This window comes from Panthera tigris, chromosome B4 (assembly GCF_018350195.1).
Source record: "Panthera tigris isolate Pti1 chromosome B4, P.tigris_Pti1_mat1.1, whole genome shotgun sequence".
Taxonomy (NCBI): domain Eukaryota; kingdom Metazoa; phylum Chordata; class Mammalia; order Carnivora; family Felidae; genus Panthera; species Panthera tigris.
This window is the reverse complement of record NC_056666.1, coordinates 82,883,208-82,901,609: the sequence shown is the minus strand read 5'-3', so window position 1 is coordinate 82,901,609 and position 18,402 is coordinate 82,883,208. Positions and strand designations below refer to the sequence as shown.

The following is an 18,402-nucleotide window of genomic DNA, read 5'->3' as shown; positions in this document are numbered from 1 at the left end:
TCCCAACAAGTGCCCTCCTTAATGCCCATCACCCATTTAGCCCATCCCCCCACCCAACACGCCTCCAGCAACCCTCAGTTCTGTTGTTTTTTTTTAAGTTTATTTATTTATTTTGAGAAAGGGAAAGAGAGGAGGAAAAGAGAAAGAGGGAGAATCTCAAGCTGAGAGCACAGAGCCCATGTGGGGCTCGAACTCAGGAAACCCTGAGATCAGGACCTGAGCCATAATCAAGAGTTAGAGGCTTAATCAACTGAGCCACTCAGTCACCCCTCAGTTCTCTGTATTTAAGAGTCTCTTAGAGTTTACCTCCCTCTCTTTTTATCTTATGTTTCCTTTCCTTCCCCTATGTTCATCTGTTTTGTTTCTTAAATTCCACATATGAGTGAAATCATGTGATCTTTATCTTTCTCTGACTGACTTATTTCACTTAGCATGATACACTCTAGTTCTATCCATGTTGTTGCACATGGCAAGGTTTCATTGTTTTTGGTTGCTGAGTAATATGCCATTGTGTGTGTGTGTGTGTGTGTGTGTGTGTATATATATATATATATATATATATATATATATATATATATATCACATCTTCTTTATCTGTTCGTCAGTTGATGGGTATTTAGACTCTTCCCATAATTTGGTTATTGTTGATAGTGTGCTATAAACATTGGGATACATGTGCCTCTTCGAATCAGCATGTTTGTATTCTTCTGATAAATACCTAGTAGTGTCATTGCCTGGTTGTAGGGTAGGTCTATTTTTAATTTTTTGAGGAACCTCCATACTGTTTTCCAGAGTAGCTGCACGAGTTTGCATTCTCACCAACAGTGCAAAAGTGTTCCCCTTTCTCTTCATTCTCACCAACACCTTTTGTTTCCTGAGTTGTTGATTTATCTTTTTAATGTCTGTGGAATCCCAAAGTGATATCTTTTTTTTAAAATGTTTGTTTGTTTGTTTACTTATTTATTTTGAGAGAGAGAGACTGTGTGCCCGTGAGTGTGGGGGGAGTGTTGGGGGGAGCAGAGAGAGGAAGAGAGAGAATCCCAAGCAGGCTCCATGCTGTCTGCGCAGACCCTGACACGGGGCTTGATCTCACAGACTATGAGATCATGAACTTAGCTGAAACCAAGAGTCAGACACTTAACCTGCTAAGCCACCCAGGCACTCCTGGGTTTTTTTTTTTTTCTTTCATTCCTGTTAGTATGTGTGTTTTCTCTCCTCTGTGTCAGTCTTACTAGAGATTTGTCAATTTTATTATCTTTTCAGTCTTGCTAGAGATTTGTGACATCTTTTCAAAGAATCAGCTTTTGGTTTCATTGATTTTTTTTTCCTGCTTTTAATTTTATTAATTTCTGCTTTCTATTATTATCTTCATTCTGGTTACTTTGAGTTTATTTTGTTCTTTTTGTTTATTTTGATGCTTATTTTTTTAATGTTTATTTGTTTATGGGAGGGAAGGTCAGAGAGACAGAGGATCCAAAGCAGGCTCTGTGCTCACAGCAGAGAGCCAGATGCAGGGCCTAAACTCACGAACCATGAGATCGTGACTTGAGTTGAAGTCGGACGCTTAACTGACTGAGCCACCCAGGAGCCCCAATGTTTATTTTTGATAGCATGAGCGGGCAAGGGGGAGAGAGAGAGAAGGAGACACAGGACCTGAAGTGGGCTCTGTGCTGACAGCAGCGAGCATGATGCGGGGTTCAAATTCATGAACCACAAGATCGTGACCTGAGCCAAAGTTGGATGTTCGACGAACTAAGCCACCCAGGTGCCACCTTTTTTTTTTTTAAAGATGGAAAGTTAGTATATAAGCCTTTCTGCTTTTTTTTTTTTTTCAAAAAACATTTATTTATTTTTGAGAGACCGAGACAGAGCACGAGTTGGGGAGGAGCAGAGAGAGAAGGAGACACAGAATCGGAAGCAGGCTCCAGGCTCCCAGCTGTCAGCATAGAGCCCAGTGTGGGGCTCGAGCCCACAAACTGTGAGATCATGACCTGAGCCAAAGTCAGACGCTTAACTGACTGAGTCACCCAGGCCCCCCAAGACCTTTCTACTTGTATTAGTCAGCACAGGCTGCCAGAACAAAATACCAGGGAATGGGTGTCTTCAACAACAGAAAATTAATTCTCATAGGTCTCTGCGCTGGCAAGTCTAAGATTAAGGTGCCAACAAAGTAGGCTTAAGTCTGAGGAGGTCTCTTCTCTTGGCTTGTAGACAGCTGTTCTCTGGCTGTATACTCACAGGACCTCTTATTTGTGCTAGGGAAGATGGAGAAAGAGCAAGCTTTCTCCATCTTATAAGGGCACTAATCCTATCAGATCAGGACACCATCCATGTAACCTCATTTGACTTAATTACTTCCTATAGACCCCATTCCAAATAAAGCTACACAGGATTAGAGCTTCAACATATGAATTTTGGAGGGACACAGATATTCAATACATGACACTACTTTTCTAATATAAGCATTTAGTGCTACATATATATTTCCTTGTAAGTATGTATTTAGTTTGTATCCCACAAATTTTGGTATATTACATTTACATTTTTGTTCAGTTCAGAATATCTTCCAATTTTTCTTGAGATTACCTCTTTGACCCATGGATTATTTGGAAGTATGTTGTTTAATTTCCAAGTGTTTGGAGGTTTTCCTATAATATCTTTGTTATTGATTTCTAATCACATTCTGTTATGGTGAGAGAATGTACTTTTTATGATTTCAGTTCTTTTAAATTTGTTAAGGTTTTTTTTGTGACTCAAGATATATGGCCTGTCTTGGTGAATGTTTACATGAGCACTTGAAAAGAATGAATATTCCATTTTTAATTGGAATATTCTATAAATGTCAATTAGATCCTGTCATTTGATGATATTTTTCACTTCTTCTATATCCTTGCTGATTTTTGGTCTAATGGGTCCATCTATTCCAGGAAGAGGAGTCTTGAAACATCCAACTGTAATTGTGCATTTGTCTATTTTTTAATTCTAGTTCTGTTTTTGCTTTGTGAATTTTGAAGCTCTGTTGTTAGGTGCATAGATGTTTAGAACTGTCATCTTGATGAGATGCCCCTTTTATCATTATCTAATATTCTTTTTTATCCCTGGTACTTTCTTTGCTCTGAAGTCTACTTTGGCTAATATTAATATAGCCATTCCAGCCTTTGTGTGTGTGTGTGTGAGTATTTGTATAGTGTATCTTTTTTTGATCTTTTAAAACTTAAATTAATAGACTTTGTTTTTTTAGAGTAATTTTAAGTTTATAGAAAAATTGAGGAGAAAGCACAGGGTTCCCATAGAAGTCCTCCTCCAAAATACACAGTTTTCCCTAACATTTTGTATTAGTGTGGTACATGTGTTACAATTGATGAGCCAATATTGATACATTATTATTAAGTAAAGTCCATTATTTATATTAGGTTTCAGTCTTTGTATTATACAGTTCTGTGGGTTTTCACTAATGTCTAATGTCTTGTATACACTATTAAAGTATCATATTGAGGGGCGTCTGGGTGACTTAGTCAGTTGAGCATCCAACTTCAGCTCAGGTCATGATTTCACGGCTCGTGGGTTCAAGCTCCACATTGGGCTCTGTGCTGACAGCTCGGAGCCTGGTGCCTGCTTCAGATTCTGTGTCTCCCTCTCTCTCTGCCCCTAACCCACTTGCATTCTGTGTGTCCCTCTCAAAAGTAAATAAACGTTAGGGGCGCCTGGGTGGCGCAGTCGGTTAAGCGTCCGACTTCAGCCAGGTCACGATCTCGCAGTCCGTGAGTTCGAGCCCCGCGTCAGGCTCTGGGCTGATGGCTCGGAGCCTGGAGCCTGTTTCCGATTCTGTGTCTCCCTCTCTCTCTGCCCCTCCCCCGTTCATGCTCTGTCTCTCTCTGTCCCAAAAATAAATAAAAAACGTTGAAAAAAAAAATTAAAAAAAAAAATAAATAAACGTTAAAAAAAAAAGTATCATACTGCGCAGATTATTCTATTTGCCTTCAACCTGCCTATATCATTATTTTTGAAGTTTCTGTATTTCTTGTATTTGAACAGCCTCTTTTAATTGGCATTTTTAGACCATTTACATTTCATGTAATTATCAATATGTTTAGATTTAAGTCTCCCATAATATTTTTTTTCTTTATTCTTCCTATGTTTAATCCTCTGATGATATCCTTCTCCTGTCTTTAGAGTCATTAGAACATTTTGTAGCTTTCCATTTTAGTCATTTAAATTTATCTGTTAGATTTTGACTATACTTTTTTGTGTAGATTTTATTGGTTGCTCTAGGGATCTCTCTTTTTTTTTCAATACACACACCTAACTTATGGTCTACTTAGAATGAATACTTTGCCATTAGGTAGAATGTTGAAACCTTAATACCGTATCAGTTCCTGTCCTATCCTCCGCTTAATATTGTAGTTGTCTTATCTATTACATTTATTGACATACAGTGAAAATTCCATGAGATAATCGTAGAATTTTTTGCTTGCAAATATCAAATATTTTAAAGAACTCAAGAGGAAGAGAATAGTCTATTATATGTAACCAGATATTTAGTATTTATATTTTTCTTTCTTTGTTCCTGGTCTTCTAAGATTAGGTGTATTATTCCCCATCTTTTTGAAGAACTTTTTTTTTGGCCATTCTTTTATTTTATTTTTAAAAATTATTTATTTTTGGGGGGGTGGGTGTGTGTGCATGTGGGGGAGGGATAGAGGGAGAGGGAGAGAGAATCCCAAGCAGATTCCGTGCTGAGGAGCCTGCCTTGGGGCTCGAACCCATGAACTGAGAGATCATGACTTGAGCCAAAACTGATTAGGATGCTCAACCAACTGAGCCACCCAGGTGCCACTGGCCATTCTTTGGGAACTGGTATGCTGGCAATGAATTATCTTAGTTTTTCTTTATCTGAGAATGTTTTTATGTCATTTTCATTACTGAAGGATATTTTCTCTGGATATAGAATGCTATATTTCCTTTTAGCACTTTAAAATGTTATTTCCTTCTAAGCCCCCTTTGTGATGAGAAATATAAAGTCATTCAAATCATTGTTTCCTTAATAGGTAACACATCATTTTTCTCTGGTTGCTTTCAAGATTTTTTTTTTTTTTTTGTCTTCAGTTTTAAGCCATGAGATTATTATAAATCCAGGGGTAGATTTTGTTTTATTTATCCTATTTGGGGATTGCTGAGCTTCTTGACTCTATATGTTTATGTCTTACAAATTTGTGAAGTTTAAAAAAAATTTTTTTTATGATTATTTATTTTGAGGAAGAGACAGAGCACAAGTGGGGGAGGTGCAGAGAGAGAGGGAGACACAGAATCTGAAGCAGGCTCCAGGCTATGAGCTGTCAGCACAGAGCTGGATGCGGGGCTCAAACTCACGGACCGTGAGATCATGACCTGAGCCGAAGTCGGCCGCTTAACCGACTGAGCCACCCAGGCGCCCCGTGAAGTTTTTTTTTAATTAATTAATTTTTTAAAGTTTATTTTGAGAGGAGAGAGAGAGTGAACATGTGCACAAGTAGGGGAGGGGCAGAGAGAAGGAGAGACAGAATCCCAAGCAGGCTCCTCACCATCAGTGCAAAAGCCTGATGTGGGACTTGAACTCATGAATGGTGAGATCATGAGCCGAGATGGAGTCGGGCACTTAACTGAATGTACCACCCAGGTGCCTCCCAGATTAGTGAAGTTTTTAAACATTGTTTCTTCAAATATTTCACCACACTCTTTATTCCCTCCTTTTGGGACACTGATGGCCCAAATATTAGACATTTTGCTATTGTCTTGCGGGTCCTTGATAATTTCTTTTTTTCCCCCCAATCTTTTATTGTTCAGATTTGAGCTGATTCCTATGTAAGATTTTTTTTTTTAACATTTTATTTATTTTTGAGACAGGGAGAGACACAGCATGAACAGGGGAGGGTCAGAGAGAGGTAGACACAGAATCTGAAACAGGCTCCAGGCTCTGAGCTGTCAGCACAGAGCCCGACGCGGGGCTCAAACTCACAGACCGTGAGATCATGACCTGAGCCGAAGTCGGCCGCTTAACCGACTGAGCCACCCAGGCGCCCCGAGCTGATTCCTATTTAAATTGCTATTGAAATTTTTTATATTTATTTATTTTTGAGAGAGAGAGAGAGTGGGGAAGGGGCAGAGAGAGAGGGGGACAGAGGATCTGAAGCAGGCTCTATGCTGACAGCAGAGAGCCAGCTTCAGGGCTCAAACTCCCCATTTATGAGATCATGACCTGAGCCAAGTCAGATGCTTAACCGACTGAGCCATTCAGGTGCCTCTAATTGCTATTGAATCTTCAGATTTATCTGTGTTCAGTTTGAATTTGATCTGTCTGAAAATTCACTGGATTCTTCTTTCATTTCTGTTCTGCTATTGAACCCATCAAGTAAATATCTATATTTTGGTTGTTATATTTTTCATTCTAAAATTTCCATTTGGTTCTTTTTATATCCTCTATTTTTTTTTTTTTTTTTTGAGACATTCTGTCTTACCATTAGTTTCAGGAATGCTTCCCTAATTTTTTAGGGAAAGATTTTCTTTTTTTTTTTTAATAAAAGAAAGTTATTATTTTAATCATAGTTAGGGATATTAGCTCAATATAGGGGGTATTTTTCATGCTTAAATACAATTCTCAAGTGATAGATTATCTTTCTATCTCCACAAAAATCTTTTAAAATACCTTTTTAAAATTTGAAGTATAGTTGATACACAGTGTTCACATTAGTTTCAAGTGTACAACATAGTGATTCAACAAGTCTGTATGTTATACTGCTGTTGGAGAATTTTTATAATAGCTGTTTTAATAGCTGTCAGGTTTCTTATATCTGTGTCATCTCAAATTTGTATCTGGTCCTCTCTTTTCCTATACAAATTGAAATTATCTTGTATCTTTTTTTTGTATGCTAAGTAATTTTTGGATTGTATTCTGGAAAATATGAATATTATATTACAAGGGTCTGGGTCTAGTTTACACTTGATCTTAGCCAAAAGGCTGAGAAGCAATAGTCTGGGTCTAGTTTAAATGCTAGGGTGAATGTTGGCTTTTATTTTAACAGACATTTGACCTGGTTAGGTTCACCTTGCAAATTCTGTCCAGCTTTCTGTAGATGGTGATACTAAAGTCGTTTGAGTTTTCTAAGCTTTTGCAGTACTATTTATTATTGGGTAGGTGCTCTACCCATTAACCCATCTGGGCCTTGAGTAGTGGTTATTCTCATTGTTCAGAGTGACTTTATTAGGAGATACATGCTGAATTATTTTATGTGTGAAGGGTCATTATGAGAACATCTCAAATAGTTCTGAAAAAAATTTACACACATGGATGCATGCACACATATGTACTAACCTGTATATGAATCTAGGTGACTCGTACTATTTTTGCAATATCTCTGAATGTTAGAAATTTATCAAAAATTTGGAGGCAAAAGAGAAACATAGGTCAAATGCATGCCATTTTCTGCTTAAGAATTCCCAGTGGCTTGTCATCTCAAGTGAGATGGCCTCTCCTCTAAATGTAAAAGCCAGATTTCTATCAGTGGTCTTTTGTCCCTTCAAGATCAGCTTTCTGACCCCCTAATCACTTCATCTCATTCAGAATGAAAGCCAGATCCTTTTTTCCCCTTCTGTATGACCCCTAATGAATCTATCTCATATTCCTAGAGCTTATCATAGTGTTGGGCCTGTAGTAAGAACACAAGTACACAACCAATATATTGTTGAATGAACAACTAGTTGTCTTTGTGACAGGTTTTATTGTTTTTCTCAGGATGCCTGGAGCCTACCATGTATTAGTTTGTGCTACTGAAGACCTTGCACCATTTATAATGTCCAGTTATAAATGTAGCAATAGTGGGGCGCCTGGGTGGCTCAGTCAGTTAAGCGTCCGACTTTGGCTCAGGTCATGATCTCACGATTTGTGAGTTCGAGCCCCACATCAGGCTCTGTGCCGACAGCTCAGAGCCTGGAGCCCTGCTTCAGATCCTGTGTCTCCTTCTCTCTCTGCCCCTCCCCTGCTCACACTCTGTCTCTCTCTCTCTCTCAAAAATAAACAAACATTGAAAAAAATTAAAAAAAATAAATGTAACAATAGAGATTATTACTACCTTTCCTTGGGTTCTTAAAAATCAGGACCCAAGGTCACTTATGTGTCTTCTGTCCCATAGCCATGCATACTTTTAAGAACTGTTACTCTTCTGGAGCTCCTGGGTGGCTCAGTAGGTTGCTCAGGTATGATCTCGCATTTCATGAGTTTGAGGCCTGCATGGGGCTCTGTGCTGACAGCTCAGAGCCTGGAGCTTGCTTCGGATTCTGTGTTTCCCTCTCTCTGCCACTCCCCCACTTGCACACTATCTCTCTCTCTAAAAAATAAATATTTAAAAAATTAATTAAAAATAATTAATAATAAAAATTAAAAGAACTATTACTCTTCTTTCCTGGTGTCTTTTGTATCACTTCCTTTTTTAAAGTTCTGTTTATCCTCATCCACATCCTTACACTCTATTCTTGTCCTTTTTCATTAATCAGTAAGATGCCATCACAGTTTCCTCTTCCCCCCATTTTATAGCCAAAGTCTTTCCTCCCCATCCTTTTGGAGACACATAGGGAGGGAGGAACAGATAGCTACTAGTATTCTGTGTTGCCTACCTGTATAACTCACTGGAAAGAAAATTCTCTGTCTAGGTTTGCTCTTAATTTCTGAAGTCCAACTTAGTAGCTTTTAAGCAAAGACCATTTCTCTGTCCTCAGTTATTTTACATATTAGAAAAAGTCCAAGTAAATTTCAAAGTGAACTTTTAACTCCATACATACCTACAACTTGTTATTCTACTGTAATAAGACTTTATTTTGGCATCTCAACATATGCAGCAGGAAAGAACTGCTGCTGTGTCTGTGTCTTTAAAAGCTATCCTCAGAGCAGTGTGGAGGCAGGCATGTCACTGAAGTGCTTGAATGAGAGCGAGAAGACGAGTTGGGAGGGGTGCTCTTGCGGCCTGTGTGTGTGTGTGTGTGTGTGTGTGTGTGTGTGTGTGTGACTACTGGCAGAGCTCTGGGTGACATCCCTCTGAACAGCTGGGCCGTGGTCTGCTTCAGAGCTGCTTGTCAGAGCAATTAGCCTGCTGGAGACGCAGCAGCAAGGATCAGTAGCATTTCATTCAAGGGTGAAGGGGGTGGGAGGGGACCGTGGGTGGGGGAAGAGGCACAGGTTTCCCAGAAGGAATTTCTTCCTGCAAAATTCCAGCAGAACAGATTCTTACAATGAGGTCTCCATTAATAATGTGAGCTTGCTGTTGGTTTAAGTGCAGATCCATCTGGGGTGAGTTTTGGATAATTTTCTTTCTTTATATAAAAGTCCTTGAACTCCACAGACTGAGTAGGGAAGAAGCTAGAAAGCTCTTTTTTATCTTAGTCAATTTAACTGGATTATACAAACTAGGAAAATTAGAGAATTCTCATATGTTAAGTTTTGTGGGCATTTTCATTTCCTGGGTTTTATTTTTAAAATATTTCGAAAATTAGGTTTGCTAGAACTTTTATTGTATTCAGATTCTACCTCTTCAATGGCTATTTCAGGCGTTGCTTCATTCAGATTTAGCTTATGAGAATAGTGGTGATTTCTGTTCTCTTTGGTGATGCTGTTGACGCACATTGCAGGAAGCAGGGAATCCCCTATAAATATCCTTCACTGTGTCATTCCACAGCAATCCACACCCGGCTGGTGAATATATCTCTGTGTCCTATGTCTTTATGTAACTGCCCCCTAGTCTTTAACTGTGATGATAAGAAATATGTCGCCTTTGCCGTGTCTTGGAAGCTTTTTTTGATTTTGAACATCTTAAGAGGAACGTGTTCAGCCTTTTTACTGAAACATGCGTTCTGACGTATTGAGCTTATAAGAATTTCCTGTGGGTTTATTGCTTCTTATTTTGGATTACTTGTTTGTTTCTTGTAATTGGCCTGTTTTTATTTGCTGGCCTTGGTTTCTAAAGAGTGCAGAGATGGGATTCCCTCTGCCTCCAGTGACGTAGTGATTTTGTTTGCAGTCTTTTTCTTCTGAGAGGGAGGGGACAGAGAGAAGGAAGAAGAAAATCCATCTGAAGCGGTGCGTTCTTCCATCGATGCCTTGATGATAACTGGGTTCCACTGAACAGAGCCGAAGCCAAAGTGGGATACTGTTAATGATAGCGATGCTATTTGGTTTGTTTCCTTTTAGAATAGGTTGGGGCCAAAGTCAGGATTGCTGAAGCATAGTGTTTGAATTAACCCTGTATGTCCTGCTGCTAATGAATTTTACTTAATTGCTTTTTCTAAATATGGAATGAAAAAGGGCTCATAAGCAGGTTTCTGGAAGCTCGCATCCATGAGTAATTCTAGGTTGAGCTTTGGAATTTGGAATTTTTCTACCTTATTTGCACTGGTCCTGAGCAGGCAATTTGTATACTGTTTCTCAGACCTCAAAAAATAAGTAGATGGGTGAAATTCCTTGCTATTGTAGTTAAAGTAAAACTCTCATTTTGAATGTATGGAGCTAAAGCAAAGCTTTAGGAAGAAATTGTTAGATATCCTCTTGGGTGTGAACCTAACTTACCTTTTTTTTGGTTTAAGTAAGTGTTTGGGCATCCAGTTTCTTTTTATGCAACTCCATTTTAATACCACTGATCTCTGGAGGGCTGCCTGCAGAGGTCAGTGTGAAAAATTCAGTAGACTAGAGCCTAGGAAAATTTAAGATTTGCCTGTCTATGGGTGTGTTTGGGAGGCATATATGGAAAAGAACTTGCTTGCCTATTTTCTGTCCTGACATGCTTTTCTGTTCTCTGCTTTCATTTTTTCTGTGTATGAAATGAAAAGAGTAATGTCTGCTGGACTTATATTCAGTCCTATTTTTATGCTAGTTCACATATATCAATATTTATTACAGGTGTAAGTATTTCAAACTAACAAAATTATAATTTTATTTGGAGAGAAGTAGGGTAAGAAAAAGGAAGATAATCCTAGGGGAAACTGAGAGCATTCCAGAATAACCTTGCCAGAGACTGGAGCTGTAAGAGTTAAGAGAAATTCCACCACATCCTTGCATCTCAGTATTGCAGCAAATATGTGGATAATTTCTTGCTAGCTTTTCAGGAAACCCCTGTGGTGGACAGCCCTATTAATCGTTGCTGGGAGACTGCTCTGACGTCACTGGGAGCAGTTCCCTGTCTGCAGCGAGGACAGGAATAGCCTTAGAGGGGGAAGAAAACTGCTGTGAAATTAAAAGATGACGGTTTTGTTAACTTGGTTTTCCTTCCATTTGGGAGTGGGTGGGATCGACCTAAAGTCTTAGATGTTTCAGTCATTAGCAGTGAAAAAATTACTAAGAGGTCTTTTTATTTCAACTGAAAGTGCCTTCTTTTTTCATCTTTGTTTTCTAACCATCAAGGTTTTGGAAAAGGTCAAGGCAAGAAAAGCTGTTGAAAGGTGTTGGAGAAGTAAGATTTCAGTTTCTTTTTATCCTTCCTTTTTTTCCACATTTTTTTTTTTTTTTTTTTTTTTTTTTTTTTTTTGGTTAAAGGGGGAAGAAAAGATCAAGAACTGCTTTTGCAAAAGGTGCTTACCATCACCCTATTTGGAATAATTTAAAATGTGATATATATCAAAAGAACTTTCTGGCAAAATTGATAGAGACTGTTTCTGTGCCTAAAACTTTTTACAGACTTCTTTCTGATGTTCTTCTCTCCTAGCTCCTAGCCTACCTACTAAATAGTCTATAGTTAAATAGTCTATTGGGAGGTATGTTTTTTGTTTGTTTGTTTTGCTTTTTTTTTGTTTGTTTGTTTTTTGTTTTTTGTTTTTTGGAAAAGTATAGTGGCTAAATGCTTGGACCCTGGATTTACGCTGCTTGAGCTCAAATTCCAGCTATGCCAATTGCTGGTTCTCTGACCTTGGACAAATTACTTAATATCTCCATTTCTTCGTATGTAAAGTACATGAAATGAAGATAATAATAGTATCCACTTGCTAGGGTTGTTTTGAGGATTAAAAGAGTTAGTGCATGTAAAGTCTTTATAAAGATAGTTCCTGGTCAGCATTAGCCATTATTATTAATGTTTAGGAATGTACCATTTATATCTTCAGGTGACCAGTAATTTTTGAGAAGCCAGAGTGATTTTAAAGCCATGTAAGATACTGAGTTTTTTAAATGAATATTTGTATAATCTAAGTACTTAAGTTTAAGATTGACACAGTTCGTCCTTTTAGGAAGTATCTTTTCTAATTTGATGCTTATTATTTGAGGCCAAATTGGGAACGTGTTCTCTCAGATTAGTTGCTCTCTTTTTTGTTCCTTGGCCATCATTGATCTTTTGACTTCTGTCGATGATGATTGGTTGTTTTTTATTTTTTGTTTTGTGTTTTCCTTTGTACCATTGTTCTGATGTGCTTTAAAATCTTAGGACACTTGCCTTTGTTGTCTACCTCTGAAACTTTGTATCCTCTGCTTTTCTCTCTGTGAGTTGATGAGGTGATACTCTTTTTCCATATATTTGTGAATGTAAGATTTATATGAAGTACTATAAAGACTCCTTAAATTCACAAGCTTAAAAAAAAACTAAGACCTGGTGCAGGCCTGGCTGGCTCAGTCTGTAGAGTATGTGACTCTTGATGTCAGGGTCATGAGTTCAAGCCCACATTGGGTATAGAGCTTACTTTTTAAAAAATCTAGGATCTTAAATGATTGACCATATGTCAGATCTCAAACAAATACTGAAATATTCAATATCTCCACACCCTCTTACCTTCTTATAGTTTCATAATAAGGATTTAGAGAGGTTTTTTTTGTAGTTTTTGAGGCTTCATCTTTTGGATTGCTCTCTAATATCAAGGTATACTGACAAGAGCTAGTGAACGGTGTGTGTGACATTAACATAAAAGAGAACATTTTCCTGTGTAACTTTTTGTCCTTTCCTCCATGTTAATTTTCTTAGGCCAGTGAGTCTAAAGGAGTACAGGGTATATATTTTTTCTAGTGGAATATATAGGAAAGAAGAGTTAATGTTACTAAAATGGGGCATGAGTTGAAGAAAAGTAGAAACTGAGAAGCCCTACCTGGGTGAATGTCCTTAAAGTCCAGGCACTGTCATGGGATGTGTGAAGTGGACATTATTATGTTCCTGGGGGAACAGTTGAGAAACACTACAGATAGTGTGGCTAGCCTCGCTTCTGTTAACTGGAGTGAACCTGGGGGGACGTTTTTTACCCCCAGGACTCTTGAATATTTATTCTAGGGAGTTGATGAGAAATGTGAATAAAGACTTAAGTACAAAGATGTTCATCACAGCATTATTTTATTATAAAAAGTAACAGCTTTCCTAAATATCCAATAATAGGAAAATAGTTAAAATTTATGGTACATGTGGGGTACCTGGCCAGCTCAGTTGGTAGAGTGTGCCTTTCATGATCTCAGGATTGTGAGTTTGAGCCCCATATTTGGGTGTAGAGATTATTTAAAAATAAAACCTTAGGGGCACCTGGGTGGCTCAGTTGGTTGAGCGACCAGCTCTTGATTTCTGCTCAGGTCATGATCCCAGTGTCGTGGGGTCACACTCCATGCTCTGCTTGGGATTCTCTCTCTCCCTCGGTCTCTGCCCCTCCCCCATTAGCGCTTTCTCTCCGTTCTTAAAACTTAAAAAATGACTGTTTTTAAAAGTAATAATGGAGAAAATGGCCACAGTTGTATTTTTGTCACAGTTTTAGTAGTAGAAAAAATCATGGTATAAAGATGTTCTATGTAATGTAAACTATAAAAATTATTAGTTATGGGGGCACCTGGGTGGCTCGGTCGGTTGAGCGTCCGACTCTTGATTTTGACTTGGGTCATGATCCCAGGGTCATGGGATCAAGTCTCGTGTCAGGCTCCACTCTGAGCGTGGAACCTACTTGGGATTCTCTCTCTCTCCCTCTGTCCCTCTCCCCCACTCGTGTGCACGCTCACTCTCTCTCTCTGATTAAAAATATATATATGTGTGTATATTAGATACGGAAATGTATGCAATGTGATTGTAAATTACATACAAATATGGAAACAAAATTTAGAAAAATATGTCTAAAAATACTGTTATTAATAGCAGTTATCTCTTAGTTATAGATTATGGTTGTTTTTTCTTTTCTTTTTGTATGTGTTTTCTATAAATATAAAGAAGCCTATAATACTTTTCTGATCTTAAAAGAAAGGTGAAAACATCTTAAATCCTGGGGCACCTGGGTGGCTCAGTTGGTTAAGTGTCCAACTTCGGCTTAGGTCACGATCTTGCAGTTTGTGAGTTCAAGCCCCGTGTCGGGCTCTGTGCTGACAGCCCAGAGCCTGGAGCCTGCTTCGGTTTCTGTGTCTCCCTCTTCTCTCTGCCCCTCCCCTGTTCATACTCTGTCTCACTCTCTCTAAAAAATAAATATTAAAAAAATTTTTAAAGAAAAAAATTTAAATCCTTACTGTTAGTATCTGAAAGTAAATTTTCAAAATGTGCGAAAGTGAAGATAAATGTGATAGAACTTATATAAATTCCTTATATAAATGGAACACAGTAGATGCACAATAAATGATAGCTGCTGCAGCTGTTTTTGGTACTTAAGGAAAATGGCCTCCTCTGACCAGATCCCAGGGCTTTCACATTGGAAGACAGCATCACTGAGAAAATAGCCTATTCATGCAACTTCTTTTGCTTCTGAGATTAGTAAATATGCTGTTTTTCTCTGCCTACTGGCCCAGGATTTTTTTTTAGAAAAGGGAACAAAATGTTTGGGTTTTCTGTTACAAAGGTATAAAGGCAACTGATCGAGACAGAGGGCTGGTAGTGATTTTTTTTTTTTTTTTTTAGCTTTGATATTATGATTCCCACTACAAGTTAACATTTTACCTCTTTGCTGTCTCTTTAAAACCTTAATTCTCTTAATAGTGCCTCAATTCATGGGAAATTTGAAACAGTGTAACAGGAAATGTTTTCTCTGTTCTAGGAGTTTCTAGAACTCTGTCTATTGCTTCTCATGTTAGTCTGCTAACATGGGTTAGCATGCTAACTATGGGTCCCTTGGAACTCAGTGCTGACAAAAGAGATGTAGACCTCTATATGCTTTGGACTTGTTTGGGAACTGAGATGTGCACGTAAGAAACTATATTCAGCATGTGAAAAGCATACTGGAAATATATGTGTGGATCACTGCTTTTAGTGGGCATTAGTATCAGATATTAACATTTGACTATTCTCCATACTTCTTCATACTTCTTTTTAAAATTTTTTAACGTTTATTTTTGAGAGAGGTAGAGAGAGAGCTCATGCGACAGAGAGAGCGAGAGTGTACAGGTGGGGAAGGAACAGAGAGAGGGAGACATAGAATCTGAAGCAGGCTCCAGGCTCCAAGCTGTCAGCATAGAGCCCAGTGTGGGGCTCGAACCCACCACAAACCATGAGATTATGACCTGAGCTGAAGTTGGACGCTTAACTGAATGAGCCACCCAGGCCCCTAAACTATACTTCTTAATAATAAGTGACTTGTACAATAAATACAAGTTTAGTAAATAATCACAGAAAGAATGATTGTAGTCTCTTACCATGGCCTTTGTGTCTGAAACCATGTTCTCTTCTGTAATGCAAATAATATGAATGTACCTAATGCTACTGGACTGTATACTTAAAAATGAATAAAATGGTAATTTTTATGTTATGTGTATTTAGCACAATTAAAACAAAAAGCCACAACAATGTGAGCCAGATGAAAATGTACAGTTTCCAAGCTAATTTTGACCCTGACCTTTTAGATTCTGTCTACTTTTCAGCATTCACTTACCACCATATACCAGCAGGTGGGGACCAGAGTTGCTTGTTGCAGCCAGAAATATTTTATCAGTTATTGGTGAAAAGCATGCTGGAAAGCAGAATATGTTGTAATATGTCAGGTGGATTTTAGAATGTCAGTGAACTCCTCTAAGGAGAATGATGGGTTGTTTCAGTCTAGTCTCCTTAACTACTTTGTAATTCTCTTGCTTCCACTTTGTTTCAGTGAGGTCTACAGCTGATGGAGAAGGAATAGGGGCATATGGTATGTGAAGAGCAAATGTATTATTTCCTCATTTGGACATGGCAGTCTTTTTCTCTAAGCATAGTAGACGATGGTAGGGGAGGGGAATGTAGAGAAGAAGACATCACAGAATTTGAAGGACGGTATGAGCTGTGATTTAAGAAATAGGGGCAGGGGCGCCTGGGTGGCTCAGTCGGTTAAGCGGCCGACTTCGGCTCAGGTCATGATCTCGCAGTCCGTGAGTTCGAGCCCCGCGTCGGGCTCTGTGCTGACAGCTCAGAGCCTGGAGCCTGTTTCAGATTCTGTGTCTCCCTCTCTCTCTGCCCCTCCCCAGCTCATGCTCTGTGTCTCCCTGTCTCAAAAATAAATAAAAACACTAAAAATTAAAAAAAAAAAAAGAAAGAAAAAAAGAAATAGGGGCAATAAGAACCTGAGATCTGTGAGTTTTAAGGCTCATTTTAACAGTTCAGAAAAAATGATGAGAAACTTACAAAATTAGCTGCCTTTTCTCCTCCTCCTCCTTCTCTTCCTTCCCCTCCCCCTCCCCCCTCCTCCTTCTCCTTCTCCTCCTTCTCCTCCTTCTTCTTCTTCCTCTTCAAGTTTATTTATTTTGAGAGAGAGCTTGCATATGCATGCAGGGAAGGGGCAGGACAGAGGATCCCAAGCAGGCTCTGTGCTACCAGCACAGAGCCCAGTGCAGGCTGAACCCAAACTGTGAAATCATGACCTGAGCTGAAATCAAGAGTTGGACGCTTAACTGACTAAGCCACCCAGGGCCCCAAAGGTTGGCTGTCTTAAGTTAAAACTTTTAGCTCTCCCTATATGTTATCACCTGGGAAGCTTCAATACTGTGATTTCAGCTGGGCAGCACTCCCCTAATACTAATCTTCAATTTATCTTGGTGTTGGTTTTTCACAATTCAAGGATTCCTGAATTTCTCTACTGAAATTAAACAAGAGGAAATCTCTGTGGAGTTTTGGAGATCCCTTGTTATTTGCATAGGTTCATTGTCATTGCTATTCACTCTTTCCTTCCACTGTTCATTTTTAGCATATCAGAATGGCAGGATTTTTTATTTGTCTGAGGAGACTACTTTTTGACAGTATTTGTAGCAGTTTCTGTGGAAAATACTTTATTTAAAAAAAAAAAAAAAGGCAGAGGATCTTATCTTGTAGCTCTTAGTGATAGAGCCTGTTGCCATGGAGTCCTGGATCAGATTGGCTGACCTGGGGGCCAATGAGCGGAAAGAACATAAACATATCATTATTTAACCTTGCAGAATTCATTTACCGAGTGATATATGACATTAATACCACAACTGTACATAGAGCTGTGAAACAAAATGTTTCAAGAATGGTGTAAAGTGTTTTTCTCTTCTCTTTCAAAATTTGCAGTTTAATATAAACACTGTAATGATACATTATTTTCCTAATGTGATTTGATTGGAAGAAGATATAGTAGGAAACACTTATCACCTATTTGTGAATCAGGCTGCTGCTGCAGTCAGTGGAGCTTATGCCAAGTCTAAGTCAAACTCTGGCCTTCTAGACCAGAGGAGATTGGGCTTTGTATCTAGAGAGGCCTTGCAAATTTTGGTAGCTTTCAAGCTGAGTCGGAAATTGGCAACTTTTTTCTTACTTGCTTTTCCTTGTTTCTCTTCCACTCTGATATGGTAGATCCCTGTTGGTATTATATTAGCACACCATTTGTCTGGAGTTAGAGGATTAGCTGGGAGTTGCTTCCATGTTTTCTGTCTTCACTTTCCTAGCTTCTTCATACTTCTTGACTGACACAGGTCTGGGAGATTTCAGTCAGTCAGTGTTAGTTCTTTGTCATAGCAAATCATGGCATGCTATCCTTTCCTGTACCTTATTGCTTTAGAGATTGAGTCAGTCATACTAAGAAAATTCCCTCTCTAGATCTTGTAAATGGAAGAAGTCAAGAGTATTAGGTTTCTCATATTTTATATCAGGGAATTTACATTTTATATCAGAAATTATGGTGAGTCTTGTCCTCTTCTCCAGTGCTGCCATGCTTGGCTCTTTACAGACTTGAAGGACTGAAACAGACCTCAAGAGGTCCATGGGTTTGTTCTTTCTCCTCTTTTGAGGTATTTGCATCTCTATGAGGGAGATGTGAACTTTTCATTATACTGTCACTTTCTATCTCAGAGAAGGAAGAAAACAAACTTCAGATTTATCTGTTAAGCAGAGAGAAGCAAAAAGTCTGTTTGGTATCTGATTGAGTAACTTTTTGTGGGGGAGGCCTTAGGGGAGTAGGATAAGAAGCATTTGGGGTTTTATAATTTTAGTTATTGTGACCAGAGAAGGCTCACTGAGATGGCATTTCAGTAAA

The 18,402-nt window shown here is 38.6% G+C and overlaps 1 protein-coding gene and 1 long non-coding RNA gene across 30 annotated transcripts in view; one reads left to right on the top strand and one right to left on the bottom strand.

Annotated features, from left to right (window-relative positions):
- The window catches only part of R3HDM2 (R3H domain containing 2), a 162,167-nt gene that overhangs the window by 84,437 nt on the left and 59,328 nt on the right, over window positions 1–18,402 (top strand). The gene's annotated exons all lie outside the window — the stretch shown is intronic.
- LOC122240376 overlaps window positions 17,204–18,402 on the bottom strand; it is a 67,620-nt gene continuing 66,421 nt past the window's right edge. The window contains exon 10 of the long non-coding RNA XR_006220010.1: window positions 17,204–17,273. This is a non-coding gene — a long non-coding RNA (uncharacterized LOC122240376). The remainder of the gene's footprint in view (window positions 17,274–18,402) is intronic.